The sequence below is a fragment of the Dipodomys merriami genome, unplaced genomic scaffold, assembly GCF_024711535.1.
Source record: "Dipodomys merriami isolate MVZ:Mamm:240054 unplaced genomic scaffold, mDipMer1.0.p SCAF_18, whole genome shotgun sequence".
Lineage (NCBI taxonomy): Eukaryota > Metazoa > Chordata > Mammalia > Rodentia > Heteromyidae > Dipodomys > Dipodomys merriami.
In genome coordinates this window covers 29,673,067-29,691,274 of record NW_027203159.1, presented here as the reverse complement: position 1 = coordinate 29,691,274, position 18,208 = coordinate 29,673,067, and the positions used below count along the sequence as shown (strand labels likewise).

The window sequence follows — 18,208 nt, the reverse complement described above, 5'->3', positions numbered from 1 at the left end:
TATGTGTTTATAACAAACAGGATGAACTAGCAGAGTACCCATACCGTGGTGTCAAGCCCATGGTAGGCATCATGCCCAAAGAAATCTGAAAAGAGAAAAATTGAAAATATTTCTTCATATTTGAACTTTTGTTACACAGAATCACCCTGATATTGCTGCCAGATTGGCTACTTGTCCCTTTAATGCGCGCCATCTGATTCCACGAGTTCAAGTCAGTGAACATATTGCAACTTGTATGGACAAAACTCTTGTAGTTGATGTAGGTAAGCCTTAAAACGAAAACAGAACCTAAATCAACTTAGGCCATTTTCACCTACTCAGATGTTTGATTTCTGTTTATTTGTAGATAACATCAAATGGAACGGGAAATTAGACAAGAGTTCTAAAAATACATGGGCATATGTTTCCTCTGAGGAAGACTGGGATGAAGGTACAAAGCTTGTTGATTTGGGGGCTGGCAAGGTGGCTCAGTGGTAGAGGGCTTACCTTGCATGCATGAGGCTCTGCGTTCAATTCCTCAGCATCATATAAGAAGAAAACAAAAGCTGGAAGTGGTGCGATAGCTCAAATGGTAGAGCGCTAGCCTTGAGCTGAAGAGCTGAGGTACAGCGCCCAGGCCTTGAGTTCAGGCTCCAGGAACGGATTCCTCCCCACCCCCATAAAAGTCCTGTAGATTTTTCTGCATTTTCCATTATTGAATTACACCTTACCTTATGATATTGTATGATTTCTTCATTTAGGAGTGAAATTAAAATCTATGTTCAACTTGCATTTTCTTGTCTGCTAATATCAATAACATATATGATCATATGCAGTCATAAATGATTAAAAACCTTGTCAAACATTTACATGATTTGTTTTTGCACCTGGCTAAGAACTCATTCTTTTCTATGTTTATTATCTAGGTAAATCTTTCTCATAATACTCTTAAGGCCGTTAAGCTTGTTGTTTTTCTATATTAATAATGGTATAATGTTAGAGCCCATCTAATCTAGCACCTTAATCGAGTATGTATTTCTATCTTAGGCAGAATCCTTGGAAGATCCTACCCCAAGTTTTGTTTGGGGCACAATCAAACCCTCTGGCGACAACAGGTAAAGAAAATGCTGTTTTTTAATGACACACTATTGTCTGTCAAAATTCAAAGTGAAGAAATAGGATAAATGAATAACTAACTATATACCCAAGTATTTTGCTCAGTACAAATAAAGTTTGTATTGCTTTTGACTGGTGATCCTGTGATTGGTGGTAAATTCAAGCATAATTTCACTAGAACCAATAAGAAAATCACCCAACTTACATCATATCCGAATTACTTTATATGAATGTTCTTCTCCTTCACTTATAATCAATTTAAATCAGCAAAGCCATAGATAACCGTATAATGTTGGACCAATATTTTTGTCCTTGTTTCCTGGTTTCAAGTTTCACTCATCACATCAATTATGATAGTGTGAATGGCAGTATCTTCACCTGTTAATTGATAAATGTATGGACTGATTGGTGGGTTACTCTGTCTTCCTACTGAAATTGATTAATGAATATTTTAGGATTGACTATAGGATTTAAATTTACTCCAAGACAGTCGGGCGCTGGTGGATCACGCCTTTTATCCTAGTTACTCAGGAGGCTGAGATCTGAGGATCGCGGTTCAAAGCCACCCCGGGCAGGAGAGACTATGAGACTCCTATGTCCAATAAACCACCAGAAAACCCGAGGTGGCGCTGTAGCTCAAGTGGTAGAGGGCTCGCCTTGAGGTGAAGAGCTGAGGGATAGCATCCAGTCCCAGAGTTCAAGCCCCACAATCGCCAAAAAAAAAAAAAAAATTACTCCATGAATTAGTATAAAATATTTGAGATTCTTGATATGATTTACAATTTGCACTTTGCAAAGATACATTTTAATAAAATGTGTTCAGAGCTATTTTTTACGCAATAATTTGTACATGGATTTCAAATTTCTCATCCCTGAATAAAGTTTGTATATATTGGATATGTTTTCTATTGGAAATTCAAAATTAGATGTGTAATTACAAAGGTTTTGCTCTCTTAGTACTTATGAGATGGTTTAAAGAATTGTAATTGGTAGCATAAACGTACTTGTAGATTCACAAAATAGATAGTACATTTTATTGTATGGAATGTGAAAACATTTTCTCTCTGATATCCTAAGGTGGAAAATAGAAGAAATATTGAACAGTAATGGTTTTGCTTGGAATTTTTCATAAGCATTTATTTAACTCGGAATCATGTAATTTGTCTTCCTGGCAAATATTGACCTCATGCTTTTTATAAATGAGGTAAAAATTCAAATTGTATTGATATTGTCAAGTATTTTCTTCTGTTCAGTACATAAAAAACAAGCTTATTCAACATTAGACCTAGGTGAATTTATGTGCGTCTGTCATCACAAGAGGGCCTCATATATTTTTCTCTCATAAGGCAGTAAGTTTATATAATGAAAAAGTGCTGTGGAATTATAATGGGAATAGATAAATTCAGGTTTGCATATGTTGATAATTTTCTAATTCAGGAAGATTATGGAAATGACTTAAACTCATCATGTTAACAAATTGAACACATCAATTTAGTAATTGAACAATAGGATATATTTATATTTGTGGTTAGGGAGTTTGTCATCTGCTGTAATGCAGGGGAAAAAGATGATGTCATGTGAAATTAATTTGGGGTAGAAAATCACACTTGAGTCTGACCAGTTGAAAAAAATGTTAATTCTAGCACGTCATGCATTTGACATATAAGGATCTAATTACAAATTAATAAAGAGAAGATTTTTTTTCAGATTCATTTCTGGAAATCATCTCCTCAAAATCAAATACTATAGAGAATCTTATCCTTAAGGAAAACCATGGTTACTCATAGACCTGCAGTGTGCACGATTGTTGGGAACATACAAACTCAAAAATCATTTGCACATTTTGGATAACAAAACAAAAAGTAGAAGCCTGGTACAGGTCGCTTAAGAAACTTAGAACGATGAAATCTGAGAATCAGTTTTCAAAGTAGCCTAACAGGAATAGTTTTCCAACTCTCACCACAAATTAACCATCTCAAAAATGGATGTGGCCCTGTAGATCAAGTGGTAGAACATTAGAGTGGTGAAGAAATCAGGGACTCTGGCCAAGCCCAAAGTTCAAGGCCTGCGACCAACAAGAAGATTAACCAAAGACAGGAACGTAATGACATATTCATCAACAATGCCACATATTTACTGGTTTTTCCGAAATCTCTGATTTTTTTCCTTCCACATAAGAGCCACTTGGATTTTATGAACACCCTACACTTACTATCAGGTATTTTCTCTCCAAATTTCATACAAAAATGTTTGATGGGGCAGTGATATTTATTTATTTCATTGGTTATTAGAACACATAATGGGACCCCATGGGATTACTTATTCTATTCACTTATGATAGTATTTCTTACTTATTTAATCATAGTTTTCCTGGCATCTAAAAAGTAGATCATACAAAAGTCCCTGATAGAATCTGTGACAAAGTAGGAGGCCATGTTACTTGCTGATTTTTCTCAAAGATTTATTCAAACCTAGTTTGTCATTATATATATTTGAGCTGATTTGTGTATGTGATCAGATATTTCTGTTGCCCGTCCATTTGTAGGTGCAAGTTTTGTGTCTCTGTGTGTAAAAGATGAAAAGGAGTACAGTTTTTCCTACTGTTTCAACACCCATACGTTGATACAGGACATAATTCTATGATTTTTGGAATTTCTCCTGCCTTCTTTTCGTTTCAATCAATTATGATAAAATTATTCTCAGGTTATCAAGGATTTTTATGTGTCTTCCTTGGTAATAAGTATTGAATCCTTGATTGGGCCGTTGGCATTCAAGCCTCTTACCTGGGTTGATCCCAGTGTTATATTCCCAATGTTGGTATCCTTCAGGCATAGAATTCTCAGAACCATATTTATTTGAGTAAGCAATGTTAAGGTAGAAATGTTACCCTTAGTCAATGGAAATTTTCTATGTTCATTTCAAAGTCCAATATTTCAGTATTCATACTGAGAGGTGACATGCATGTCGTTTTTAAAGGTATATTATTTTTACAAACTGCTGAATATATTTACCTGATACCACTTCACAATGTGATTGTGACTTCACAATAGCATTTGTTTTGTCCACATATAAGAATGGAAAAGCTGTTTATATGTTTGAGCCACGGATTATTTCTTGTAATTGTACCTGTAGGTATTGGCATGGTATCCCTTCATATTTCACTAGCATTCCCTAAAGAATGTATCCTTTGGTAGATTACATCTCATGAAACAATCACTCTTTGTGAATGCATATATTCACAATTATTGAAATGGAGATCAATTTATCATGTTGATTTACATTCATTGCAATAACATTGTATAGTAAAAACACTATGGATTTTGTTTTCTAAACAATCACATGAATTATTTCTTCCTTTTTTCCTGGATGCATGATACATCCATGAATATTGAACAGGAGGCCCGTTTCAGAAACTGTGCAAAGACCAGGGTGAGCCTGAATTGGTGGTATTAGAAAAATTTTGATGAACTGGACAATAATCACTCAAGTAATACAATAATTAGCATCACACTTCACATTTTCAATGAAGTTTGAATGTTCTGAGACAGGGTGTCCACGTGTAATTTGTGAGGTTTTTTTACAATGATCAAATTTCTGTAGAAATGGAAGTGGAAGCAACCATGAAATTTTTTGAAAATAACTGGGGATGTGCTCTCACTAGTTTTTGAGTATTTCTCCAACTACTAGTGAAGTTATTGTTCATATGGAGAATACAGGAATATATATTCAAGTATTTTCCATTGAAAGTAAAATAATATTTTTTCTTTATTTCTTTGCAGGAGTCATTCTATGAGCAAACCATGAGTTCAAACCATTTCTCCTTGTACCATCTACAACTTACATTTATTACTATATTCTGATGCTCACTCAACCAAATGAATTAATTTTGATTTCTACTACCTAGTCACTCCTTATTGCCCCTTACATTAAATCCAGAAGTAAACCCTGATGTTTATGTCCTATTCGGAATTCACCATGTCCCTCTCCCCATAGGCATGGTAAGGTCCCAATATAGAGACTTCAATAATCAAATCGAAATCTAATTTGTTTCCCAATGGAGAATAAATCATACTTCATTTTTCACTGTCGTTGTTTGCCTGTGAAAATCATCTTCCATTTCATACATTGTTATAATTGCAGAGCCTAATACATAACAAAACTGTCATGACATTAGACCTCTTACAAAAATCTTACACCAATTATATATGCCATACAGTATGGTCATGAACATTTCAATGGGATTTTTCAACCAACATTCTGAAGTTTATTCCTTATTATACAATCTTCTGGTTCATCTCAATGATTTCTACATGTAAACTCATCTAAAGAAGGATTCTGGGAGTCCTCCTAAAAGCTGTGGAAGAAAAAACAGATTCATGGATGTGTACACAAACTACTATTCAAACCATATTCTTTTTTTTTTTTTTTGTCAGCTTGTAATTTACTTAAATTGCTCTTGGCTTCATTTCCATTTTGTAGTCTCTAGCTTAGCATTTCGGATGCAGAAATTGAATCGGAGTTCAAAAATGCCATGTATTTTTTTTTCTTATTTTTCTTATTTTTTTTTTAGTTACAAAATGGGAACATTTTATTGATAGGGCTTTGGGGGATATTATTTGTCATTTTTATGTTGTAAGTTTTTTTTTAATTGTATTTTATTTTATTTGCGAACATACTGTACAGGGGGGCTACAATTACATGGGCAGGATAATGCATACATTTCTTACCAAGCATTGCAGCCTCCTCCTTTGTTTACCCTTCACTTCCCTTCCCCGCCTCCCCCCTCCCCCCAACCAATTTTACCCCCCTCCCCCCACCCAATTATACCCCCCTCTCCCCCCCACACCGACATTGTAAAGCTGGTTTTGACATGACATTTTTTACTTCTCATTGTTGCAACAGGTCCACCTGAATCCCTAAACGACTTGTTTGTCCCCATCTCCTCCACATGTTATACTGACATCAAATATAGTGAAATCGGGGGTTACACTGTGGGGGAGGGACATACAAAGCAACAAAGAAATAATCTTATAAATGCGTTAGAAACACATGCATGAAAGAAACGAAAACATTAAAATACATATTTAAGGGTTCATTTTCCTAACATCCCATTATCTGACCTTTTCCGCTTGACTCATACCTATACTAGATATTGCAAATAAGGGAAACCATGGGACCTATGCTTCTTGGGCCTGGCTTACTTCACTTAATATAATTTTTTCCAAACCTTTCCATTTCCTAATAAAAGGGGAAATGTCATTCTTTCTGATGGAGGCATAGAATTCCATTGTGTATATATACCACATTTTCTTGATCCATTCATCTACTGAGGGGCATCTGGGTTGGTTCCATATCTTAGCTATGGTAAATAATGCTGCAATAAACATAGTTGTGCTGGTAGCTTTAGTGTGGTCTTGTTTGTAAACATTTGGGTAAATGCCCAAAAGTGGGATTGCTGGATCATAGGGGAGATTTACGTGAAGTCTTCTGAGGAACCTCCATACTGCTTTCCAAAGTGGTTGAACAAGTTTACATTCCCACCAACAATGAAGTAAGGTTCCTTTCTGTCCACATCCCCTCCAGCATCTGTTGTTAGAGTTCTTGATTTTTGCTGTTCTAACTGGAGTGAGGTGATATCTCAATGTTGTTTTGATTTGCATTTCTTTTATGGCTAGGGATGTTGAACATTTCTTCATGTGTCTATTGGCCATCCTTCTTTCTTCTTCAGAGAAGCTTCTCTTTAAGTCTTTCGCCCACTTATTTATTGGGCAGTTGTTTCTTTGAGGATTTGTTGTTGGGTGGTTTAATTGTTTGAGTTCCAAGTATATTTTAGATATGAGACCCTTGTCCGTTGTATGGCTAGTAAAGATCTTCTCCCAATCGGTGGGCTTTCTATTGATCTTGCCAGCTATGTCATTTGCCCTGCAGAAGCTCTGCAATCTTATGCAATCCCATTTGTCCAACCTTTCTTTGATTTGTTGTGCTTCCGGGTCTCTATTCAGAAAATTTCGATCTTAGCCAAGGAGACCTAGGGTTTCTCCTATTCTATCCTGTAATGTTTTCAGAGTGTCTGCTTTGAGTTCAAGGTCTTTGATCCATTTGGAGTTGATTCTGGTGCAGGGTGATATATAAGGATCTAGCTTTAGTTTTCTACATGTAGTTAACCAAGTGTGCCAGCACCATTTACTGAAGAGGCTGTCTTTCTTCCATTCTATTGTTTTAGCTTCCTTATCGAAGATTAGATGGCCATAGGTCTGTAGGTTCATTTCTGGGTTTTCAATTCTATTCCATTGGTCCTGAGGTCTGTTCTTATGCCAATACCAAGCTGTTTTGATTACTTTATATTAGAGTTTGAAATTTGGTATTGATATTCCTCCAGCAGTGTTCTTTCCGTTGAGGAGCGTTTTTGCTATTCGGGGTCTTTTATTGTTCCATATGAATTTTTGGATTGCCTCCTCTATTTCCTTGAAGAATGAGGGTGGAATTTTGATAGGTATCGCGTTGAATTTGTAGATAGCCTTGGGAAGTATTGCCATTTTCACGATGTTAATCTCGCCAATCCAGGAGCATGGGAGGTTGTGCCATTTTTTAAGTTCTGTGTTGATTTCCTTTTTCAAGATTTTAAAGTTTTCATCATAGAGGTCCTTCACTTCTTTGGTTAAGTTAATTCCTAGGTATTTTATTTTTTGTGGGGCTATTACAAATGGAGTTGCTTTCCTAATTTCAGCCACACTTTTCTCATTGTTGGCATATAGCAAAGCCATTGATTTTTGGGGGTTAATTTTATAACCTGCTACTTTGCCAAAGTTTTGAATCAGCTTGAGTAATTTGGGAGTGGAGTCTATGGGATTCTTTAAATACAAGATCATGTCATCTGCAAAGAGGGAGAGTTTTATTTCTTCTTTCCCTACTTGGATCCCCTTTATGTCTGCATCTTGTCTTATTGCTGTAGCTAGGCATTCTAATACTAGATTGAAGAGAAGTGGAGAGAGTGGGCATCCTTGTCTTGTTCCTGAGTTAAGAGGAAATGGCTTTAGTTTTTCACCATTGAGTATAATGCTGGCTGTAGGTTGGTCATATACAGCCTTTATTGTATTGAGGAATGATCCATGGATTCCTAATTTTTCCAGAACCTTCATCATAAAGGGGTGTTGGATCTTGTCAAATGCTTTTTCTGCATCTATTGAGATAACCATGTGGTTCTTATTCTTGCTCCTGTTGATGTGATGAATAATATTAATTGATTTGCGTATATTGAACCAGCTTTGCATCCCTGAAATGAATCCTGTTTGATCATGGTGTATGATTTTTTGGATGAATTGTTGAAGTCGATTGGCCAAAATTTTGTTGAGAAGTTTTGCATCAATGTTCATCAAAGAAATGGGTCTATAGTTCTCTTTCTTTGATGAGTCCCTGCCTGGTTTTGGGATGAGGGTTATGATGGCTTCATAGAATGTATTCGGTAGTGAGCTTTCTCTTTCAATTTCATTGAAGAGTTGGCGGAGTATTGGTGTGAGCTCTGCTTTGAAGGCCTTGTAAAATTCCGCTGTAAAACCATCTGGTCCTGGACTTTTCTTACCTGGGAGGTCTCTTATTGCTGTTTCTATTTCAATGCTTTATATTGGCCTTTTAAGCTGGTTTAACTCATCTTGGTTTAGTTTTGGCATGTCAATATTTGCTAGGAAAAGGTCCATTTCTGTCAAGTTCTCAAACTTATTAGCATAAAGTTTTGAGAAGTATCCCCTTATAATTTTCTGAATCTTGGTTGTTTCCGTGGTGATGTTTCCATTCTCATCTCTGAGTTTATTAATTTGGGTGTGTTCTCTCCTTTTTCTGATAAGGTTTGCTAAGGGTCTGTCAATTTTGTTATGTTTTTTGAAGAACCAACTCTTTGTTTTGTTGATTTTTTCTATAGTTTTTTTGGATTCTAATTCATTTAATTCTGATTTAATTTTGATTATTTCTTTCCGTCTACTGGATTGGGGTTTATCTTGCTGCTCTTTTTCAAGGAGGTTTAGATGTGTTATTAAATTGTTAGTTTCAGATCTCTCCAATTTGTTGATGTAGGAGCTCAGAGCTATAAACTTGCCTCTGAGTACTGCCTTTGCTGTGTCCCAGAGGAGCTGGTAATTTGTGTGTTCATTTTTGTTGTATAGCATTAACATATGAATTTCCTTTCTAAACTCTTCCATGACCCACTCATGATTCAGCAGTGTGTTGTTTAGCCTCCATGTGATACCGGACTTTCTTTGGAGGCTTTTGTTGTTGAGTTCTAATTTTATTTACCTTGTGGTCAGAGAGAATGCAAGGTATAACTTCAATGTTTCTAAATTTAGACAAGTTTGCTTTGTGGCCTAAAATGTGGTCTATTTTAGAAAACGTTCCATGTGCTGCTGAGCAGAACGTGTAGTCCGATGCTGCTGGGTGAAATGTTAGGTAAATGTCTGTTAAGTCTAGTTGATCTATGCAGCTGTTTAGATCTGCGGTTTCTCTGTTGAGTTTTTGCCGAGTTGATCTATCTAGTGGGGAGAGTGGTGTGTTAAAATCCCCAACAATTAATGTCTTTCGATCTATATGGGATTTGAGGGAAAGTAGTGTTTCTTTGATAAATTTGGGTGCTCCATTGTTTGGCGAGTAGATATTTAGAATTGTAATATACTCCTGAAGGAGAGATCCTTTAATTAGTATGTAGCGACCTTCTTTATCTCTTCTCATGAATTTTAATTTGAAGTCTATTTTATCTGGTATTAGGATTGCAACTCCCGCCTGTTTGTGAGGGCCGTTTTCTTGGTAGATTTTGTTCCAGCCTTTAACATTGAAAATGTGTTTGTTTTTACGGGCAAGATGTGACTCCTGCAAGAGGCAGATAAAAGGGTCTTGTTTTTTAATCCAACTAGACATGCTATGTCGCTTAATTGGAGAGTTCAGTCCGTTAACGTTAAGAGATAGGACTGAGAGTTATATGGGAGTTCCTGCCATGTTATCCACCTTCTTGGGGGCTGTGAAAACTGGGTTCTTACTAAGGTTCTTAGATTCTCAGTTTGGGTGCAGTTTCTTGGCCTTTTTTGCCGTCTGGTTGGTTTTCTGTGTGTAGGACATCTTTAAGAGTCTTTTGTAGGGATTGTTTGGTGGAGATGTATTGTTTCAATTTTTCTTTGCTATGGAAGTTTTTTATTTGGCCTTCCATTATGAAGGAGAGTTTAGCTGGGTACAGTATTCTTGGTTGATAATTGTTTGTTCTTAGGGCATGGCATAAGTCATTCCAGGCTCTTCTTGCTTTGATTGTCTCTGCTTAGAAATCTGAGGTAATTCTAATTGGTTTCCCTTTATAGGTGATTAACCTTTTCTCCTTGACAGCTTTAAGGATCTATTCCTTGGTCTGGGTTGATCCTGTGTGGATTATAATATGACAGTGGGATGTCCTATTCTACTCTGGTCTATTTGGGGTTCTAAAAGTTTCTTGTATCTGAATAGGCCTATCTTTTTGTATGTTTGGGAAGTTCTCTGCTAGGATCTTGTAAAACAAATTTCCTAGACAATTTACTTCTGTTTCAAGGTGCTCCTCTACACCCATTATCCTTAGATTGGGTTTTCTGGTGGTGTCTTCCAGGTGTTGGATAGACCTATCATATTTCTTAGACTCGTCTTGGATGGTTGTATGTTCTTTCTCTATAATATCTAGGCTGTCTTCAATCCCTGAGTTTCGATCTTCTGCGTGGTCTTACCTGCTGTCAAGACACTCTACTTTGTTTTTTTTTTTTTTTTATCTATTTTCCGTTTAATTGGTCATCTTTGATGGTAATTATGTTGAAGATTCTGGATCATATTACTTCCAATTTATTGAATATTCATATATTTTTGAATGAATTCCTCTTAGTCTTCTCATCCAAGAACACAGATCGCTTCACAGTGTGATCTGCAAGAGCTTAGGAAATGAGCAAATGAGTACAGAAGTCACATAAAATCATAAATACAATACTTCCAAAGATAGTAATGTTGTATTGTATTTCTTCATTACTTCTGATTTTTGAAAGTTTGTAATTCCTGATAGTCCATTTTATTTTATCAATGTGATGTATTTCCAAGAGTTTTGTAAACTCTGTGGAGGCTTATGTATTCTCCAGGACACAAAGTGTGAGAAGTTAGATCTACACCATAGAACTTATGCAATGACTAGTGTGAAAATAATATAGCATGACAAATGACAATGGGGAAACTTATGTAACACAATACTCATAAAGCAATATGTTGGATATGATCAGTACACCACTGGGGTTAATGGATAATGGCAAAAAGAGAGAAAAATGAGGAAGAGGTTTACAATTTCAAGAAGCATTGAACTCATAGCTTGTATAACTATATCCCTATGTAGCTCACTATGACAACAATATTCAAATAAAAAAGAAAATATTAGACGTAAATGATAGCATTGATGGGAACACAAGTGAATAACTTCAACTCTTTTTCAAACATAATAATGAAAATATCTATTAATTCTTTGAATTCTTTTGCAATTAGCTTCTTTTTGCATATACAAGACAAACACAACAGAAAAGAATTTTAGGCTCATTAGACAATTATTATTTTAGAATTCTTGTATCTATAACAATCCTATGAATATCCTTGCTAATTATTTCCAGATTACAGAAGGCATAGAAAGGTCTTTTTCACAGATCATATATTAATATGGTTTTGTTAACAGTGAATAGTATTCTTCCATTTATTTACTATTTTTAGTACCACATAAATCATTAAAAAGTTAATGTTCAACACAAATTTAATGTGGATATTTACTCTCCACTCAAGGATGCACACTGGTATTGTAATGATAACTTTCAACACATTTTTTAGACATGAATATGCTACTGCTAGAGCTTTGATATAATCATTCTATCACAGGTGACCACTGAGTAAGTGGGTGAAAATTGTATGATACCTTTAGATTGCAGTAGTTACTCATAGCAAAATAAAACCTACAGATAGGGACAACACATGTCAAATTTTTATAATATGTGATTTGTTAAAAATTCTATTGAACCTAGTTATAAAAATAATTATACAATAGGGTGAAATTCATAATTTTAGAAAATATTCTACACCTCAATACAACTGTGCTCAAGTGGCACTTCCACCTACCCACACGACACAAAACCACAGAATACTAATCAAAGTTCCTCAGAAGTTCTTTGCCCACTATGAATCCCAATTATAACACTGTCTGTAATTACTTCTTTTTATTTTCTTACCACTTGAATGAATTACTGCTTACATTGAAGTTGATAAGCTGCACCTACTTTTGGATGCACATTGAACTATAATGAAAGTGGGGTTTTTGTTTATTCTTTTCTGTTTGCCATATGACACATTCGTTTCCAAACCAGAATTTAATCTTCTCGTTTCATAAAATTTGTTTTTTTTATTTCAAATCTGAGTTCATTTGACAACAACTTTTGAGGGGATTAATTCATTGTGAATAGTAATAAATGTGAAGTTAACATTATACTTGAGGTCAATGGGCTTCAATTTTTAAGCATGTATCAAATTCTATCTTTGATAATAGAAAAGAAGATCATAAAATCTGTTACAGTTTGGTCGACAACATTTCATAATTATTACAGTTTAATGTCAAACTGTATACTGTTTGTATCAACTTTTTATGTGCTGCTCATATTTTCAGTATCGATCAAGGAACACTAATTTCCTTGGAAATCGTATAAAGAACAAAATTTCACAATGCAATACTAGTCACATGTGGTAAAGCTGCCTCTATTTCATTCAGATCAATAGGGCATTTGAAAACCATAATAAGTTTTTTTTTCTGTTGATTATTTTTTGTCTCTGTTTTTAAATCTTTTTCTTCAAAAGATGACGTAAAGACAAAATGCAAGGAGGACTAAAGAACGTTTTTGTCAAAAGATGATTAAGTCCTAGAAGGGTCATTTTTGTGAAACTCTTAATGAAATTATTGATGACTAAAGAAACTAAACAAGAAAAAGTAATACCTAAAGATTGATTTATTGTGGGTTTATAGAACATAGAATGTGTAGAGATGTCTACGCAGAACCATTTACAAAGAATCAGTAGTTGCTGTGAAGATGAAAAGTGTGACACATCCATTCACATTATTCTTCTACTGAATATTCACACATTTCTTTTATACCGAATCGAAGTCTACCAATGCATACTAAAAGGAAATGGGACTTTGTGGTCCGAGTTCAGGCCGGAAGTAAGCACTTCCGTTGCCATATGCGGAAGTGTGGCTGAGATCTGTCAGTTCCTAAAACGGAAGTGAGGTTTATGAGCTACATGACAATAACGGTGACCCCACCTAGAGAAGTCATTATACAGAAGTAGCTGTTGCTGTGGAAAACCAACGAGTGGGACATCGTCCTTCGTGGGGAGGAGGAGATCCTGACTTGTTTGGTGAATCCAGTTAACTGAAGGACACAGGTAACAGTCCCTTGCCTTCTCTTCTTTCTTTAAAGTCTTAGATATGTAAATCATCTCTTTGGCTCGTGTATGTGATTAAAACTTTTCTCACTTTCTACCCCTGACATCCCAAATGTAGTTCTAATAATTTTCTCCAACTAGTCCGGCTTGTTGCATGGGAAAAGAATGAAAATTCTTTACTTTCTTAGACTTCAGAAAATAGCTATTTCCGTTCTGGAGAACTCGAAATTTACTTTTATTCCCCTCTCATTTATGTGCATCAAACCAATCATATCTTTAATGTCTTGTGGCTCTACTTCACGGCCACTAGACACTGCACAACTGAAATTCACTACCCATTGAACCAAAGCCCAATCTGAACCATTAACTAACGAGTCTCAATGATTCCTTTGCTTTGCAATACATATCTGCTCTAAGAATCAGTTACTTGAAAAATATTCAATATTGATCTTATAATCTGAATAGGATATCAGTATATCTGTGAGAATAGCAAATCCTCATTCACATAATTGCATATGTTCAATAGGTGTTAGATGTATATACATTGGAATTTGGATATTGTTAACTCAGACATCCATAATTAAGAAGACCTTTTCCAAATTCACTTAAAAGTTGTCATGATGCATCATCCTCTGATTTGATAAGGCAGAAAGGCCTGAAAAATACAAAATATTTTGAGTTCAAAAGTTATACATTTCCATAGCGTGTTTTAATCTGTGAATTAGACAGGGAATATCCATGCATTTCAATTCAAGTGTGTCCAGCAACAAAACGTATTAGAGATGAATAGGTTTTACCCAGTTTTTTTTTTTTTTTTTCATATCGTGGAGGAACCACATTTAGGATGTGGTTTTGATTTATTTAGCCATGTTTCCTCTCAGAATTTTTTTTTTCCGCAGGACTTGCTAATATTAATCTGCCTGTCACAATGGAAAAAGGTAAAAATGTTTACACATTTGTTTGGGCAAATTGTCTTAAATGCTCTTGTTCACACTATTTTTTGGAATAACAGAAATTATATTGATGGGATTTGAGAGAATGGGATAATGAGATTTCTCCTGATTGAATCTGAAACATTAGACATTTTGATAATTATTACTGTGAATTTTGATGTTCCTGATTGAAAAGTGAAAACGATAATAATTACTGTGACTTTTGATGTTCTATATTGAAAAGTGAAAACGAATGTAAATGATGGGCATATTGGAGATTGAAATGTAAGAAAGCAATTAAATAAGGGGAGCTCAGTGGATGTATGCTCTCAGAAGATAAAACAAGCTAACAGTTCCAATTGACCTCATTGAATAATTTTTAAATAGAATAAATATTTTTCATAATACTAAAAAGTAACAACTCCCTATTAGAAACAGAATACATAAGAAATTAAATTCCAGATTAATACTCTTTGTCAAATTTTGAATCTATATTCTCCAAATACAGATTGCTAAGCTAAGCTTGAGTTCATAAGGGAAATAAGATTGAAGACTTGGCATGTTCCACATGCATTGATTTTCCCTAGGTATTTTTCTCTTACCGAGAAATGTGTGGATCCAATTGCAGTGTCCCTATGTTACAAATCACAAAATCAGATCATGCAGGTTCCCATACCTCTTGTGAAATGTAGAAAGGTAATATTTCATTAGAACATGTTGATATTATGTAATTACTTTAGTTCATAGATCAATTTGCATATCGTTTTTAAGATAAATTGTGGGAAATATACGTGAAAGATATAAAAGATTGTGGGCACAAATGTAATAGATTTTTGTATTTCTTTTGAAATCTCTTCAGCATGTAATGGAAAGTAAGACAATCAAAGCCCAGCTCGGTTATTTCTGGAGATGTATATCTCAATCTCTATTCAAAACAGAACAAAGGCAAGATGTGTGCAATTATGTTAAACTGTGTGTTCCATATTTCACAAAACGTAGAGGTGGTTTCCTTTTCCTCCCCAGTGCCTAATGGCCGAAATGTAAATTAATTTTATTATTAAACATTATTTTGTTAAAACAGCCACTGTATTATCATATGGCCTAGAATTCAGTTTGGATAATTAAGTTATGATACCATGGTTATAAACTGTTAACATGGGAGATGCATTGTATCTCTTTTCTTTATTTAGTGTATTGATTAAAAACTTGCTTTTAGTTTCATCCAAATTTCACCAAATTTGAAGGTTCACAGAACTGTGGGTATAAAATTATGTTTTTCTTCTTATAACAGTGCTATACAAAGTTCCAGATCAAATGGGGCAATGTCATTCTTTCTGATGGAGGCATAAAATTCCACTGAGTATAAATCCATTTTCTTGGTCCATTAATTTAGGGAGGGGCATCTGGGTTGCTTCCATATCTTAGCTAGGATAAATAATGCTGCAATAAATCTAGCTGTGTTGGTAGCTTTAGTGTGGTCTTGTTTGTTATCATTTGGGTAAATGCCCCAAAGTAGGATTGCTGGGTCATAGGAGAGCTGTATGTGGAGTCTTTTCATAAAACACCATGCTACTTTCCAAAGTGGTTGAACAAGTTCACACTCCCAATGACAATGCAGTAGGATTCCCTTCTGGCCACATGCCCTCCTTCATCTGATGTTAGGAGAGTTCTTGAGTATAGCCCTTCTATCTGGGGTGAGGTGGAATGTCACTATTCTTTTGATTTGCATTTATTTTATGGCTAGATGTGTTGAGCATTTCTTCCATCTTTTCTCTCCAGAGAGTTTTCTCTTTAATCTTTAGCTGATTTACTTATTGGTCAGTTGTTTTTGAGTATTTGTCGTTGGGGATTTAATTTTTTGAGTTCAAGGTATATTTTAGATATGAGACCATTGTCAGTTGTATGGCTAATGAAGACCTTCTCCTAATCTGTGGGCTTTCTATTGATATTGCTAGGTATGTCCTTTCCCTTGCAGAAGCTCTGCAGCTTCATACAATCCTATTTTCCAAACTTTCTTTGATTGTGTTTCTTATTCTCCATTACTCAAAATTTGGCCTGTGCCCAGGAGACCTGTGGTTTCTCCTATTCCATCCTGTATGGTGTCAGGGTGTCTGTGTTAACTCAAAGGACTTTTATCTATTTGGAGTTGATTCTGATGCAGGTTGATACATGATGATCTAGCTTTAGTTTTCTACAGGTGATGAATCAGTTTTGTCAGCACCACTTACTGAAAAGGCTAACTTTCTTCCATTCTATTTTTTACCTCTTTTATGGAAATTCATGTAGCTATAGGAATGTGGGTTGATTTCTATGTTTTCAATTCTATTCCATTGGTCCTGTGGTCTCTTCTTCAAGTAGCAAGCTGTTTTAATTACTATGTTTTTGTAGTAAAGTTGGAAATTTGCTATTGATATTCCTCCAGGACAATTCTTTCTGTTGAGGATTGTTTTTGCCATTTGGGATCTTGTGTTTTTCCATATAAATTTTTGGATTGTTTCTTCCATTTCCTTGAAAAATGAGTTTGGAATATTGATATCCATCTTATTGAATTTCTAGATCGCTTTGGGAAGTATTGCCATATTCAGGATTTGATCCTTCCTATCCAGGAACATGGTTGGTTTTTCCAATTTCTAAGTTCTGTTTGATTTCCCTTTTTAGATTGTTAAAGATTTAATCATAGAGGTACTTCACTTCTTTGGTTAAGTTAATTCTTAGGTATTTCAATTTTTGTGGGGCAATTAGGAATGGAGTTGCTTTCCTGATTTCAGGCACACCTTTCTCATTATTGGTATTCATAAAAGCCATTTACTTTTAAGAGTGAATTTTATAAGCTTTGACTTTGCCAAAGTTTCTAATGAGCTCGAGTCATTTGGGAGTGGAGTCCATGGGAATTTGTAAATACAAGATCATGTCCTCAGCAAAGAGGGAGCTTTTTAACTTCATTTTATGGTATTTGGATGCCCTTTATATTTCCATCTTGTCTTAGTGCTGTTGTTGAGGATTCTAGTGTTTAAGTGAAGATAACTGGAGAGTGTGGACATCCTTGTCTGCTACCTTAGTTAGACGGAATGGCTTTAACTTTTCATCATTGTGTAAAATGATGGCTGTAGTTTTGTCTTTATTGTATTGAAGAATGTTCCATTGATTCCTATTTTTTTCCAGAGCCTTCATCATAAAGGTGTGTTGGATCATGTCATTGTCTTTTCTGCATCTATTGAAGTAACCATGTGGTACATATCCTTGCTCTTGTTGATGTGGTGAATTATAGCAATTGATTTGTGTATATTGAACTAATTAATTTGTGTATATTTGCATCCCTGAAATGCACCAAGTTTGATGTTGATGTATGATTTTTTTGTATGCATCGTTGAATTTGATTGACAAAAATATTGTTGAGTAGTTTTAGTTCGATGTTTTTGAAAGTAATGGGTCCTTAATTTCCTTTCTTTAATGAAACCGGGCCACATTTTGGGATTGAGGGTTATGATGGCTTCATACAAAGAGCATAGAAATCAAATTTTCCTTAAATTTCATTGAAGATTTCGAGGAGTACTGGTTTAATTCTGCTTTGAAGGCCTTGTAGAATTCCATTGAAAATCCCTTCTGTCCGGGGCTTTTCTTAGTTGGGTGGTCTGTTATTGCTGTTTCTATTTAGATTCTTGATATGGGTCTGTGAAGTTGGTTTAACTCACTTTGGTTTAGTTTTGGCATGTCGAAATTTGAAAGGAAAT

The 18,208-nt window shown here is 35.1% G+C and overlaps 1 long non-coding RNA gene across 1 annotated transcript; it reads left to right on the top strand.

Annotated features, from left to right (window-relative positions):
* The first annotated feature begins 384 nt into the window (after window positions 1-384).
* Window positions 385-4,888, top strand: LOC138829978 (uncharacterized). The gene is made up of 3 exons (XR_011372814.1): window positions 385-430; window positions 1,027-1,094; window positions 4,875-4,888. It is a non-coding gene; the product is annotated as an uncharacterized lncRNA (long non-coding RNA).
* The last annotated feature ends 13,320 nt before the right edge of the window (window positions 4,889-18,208 follow it).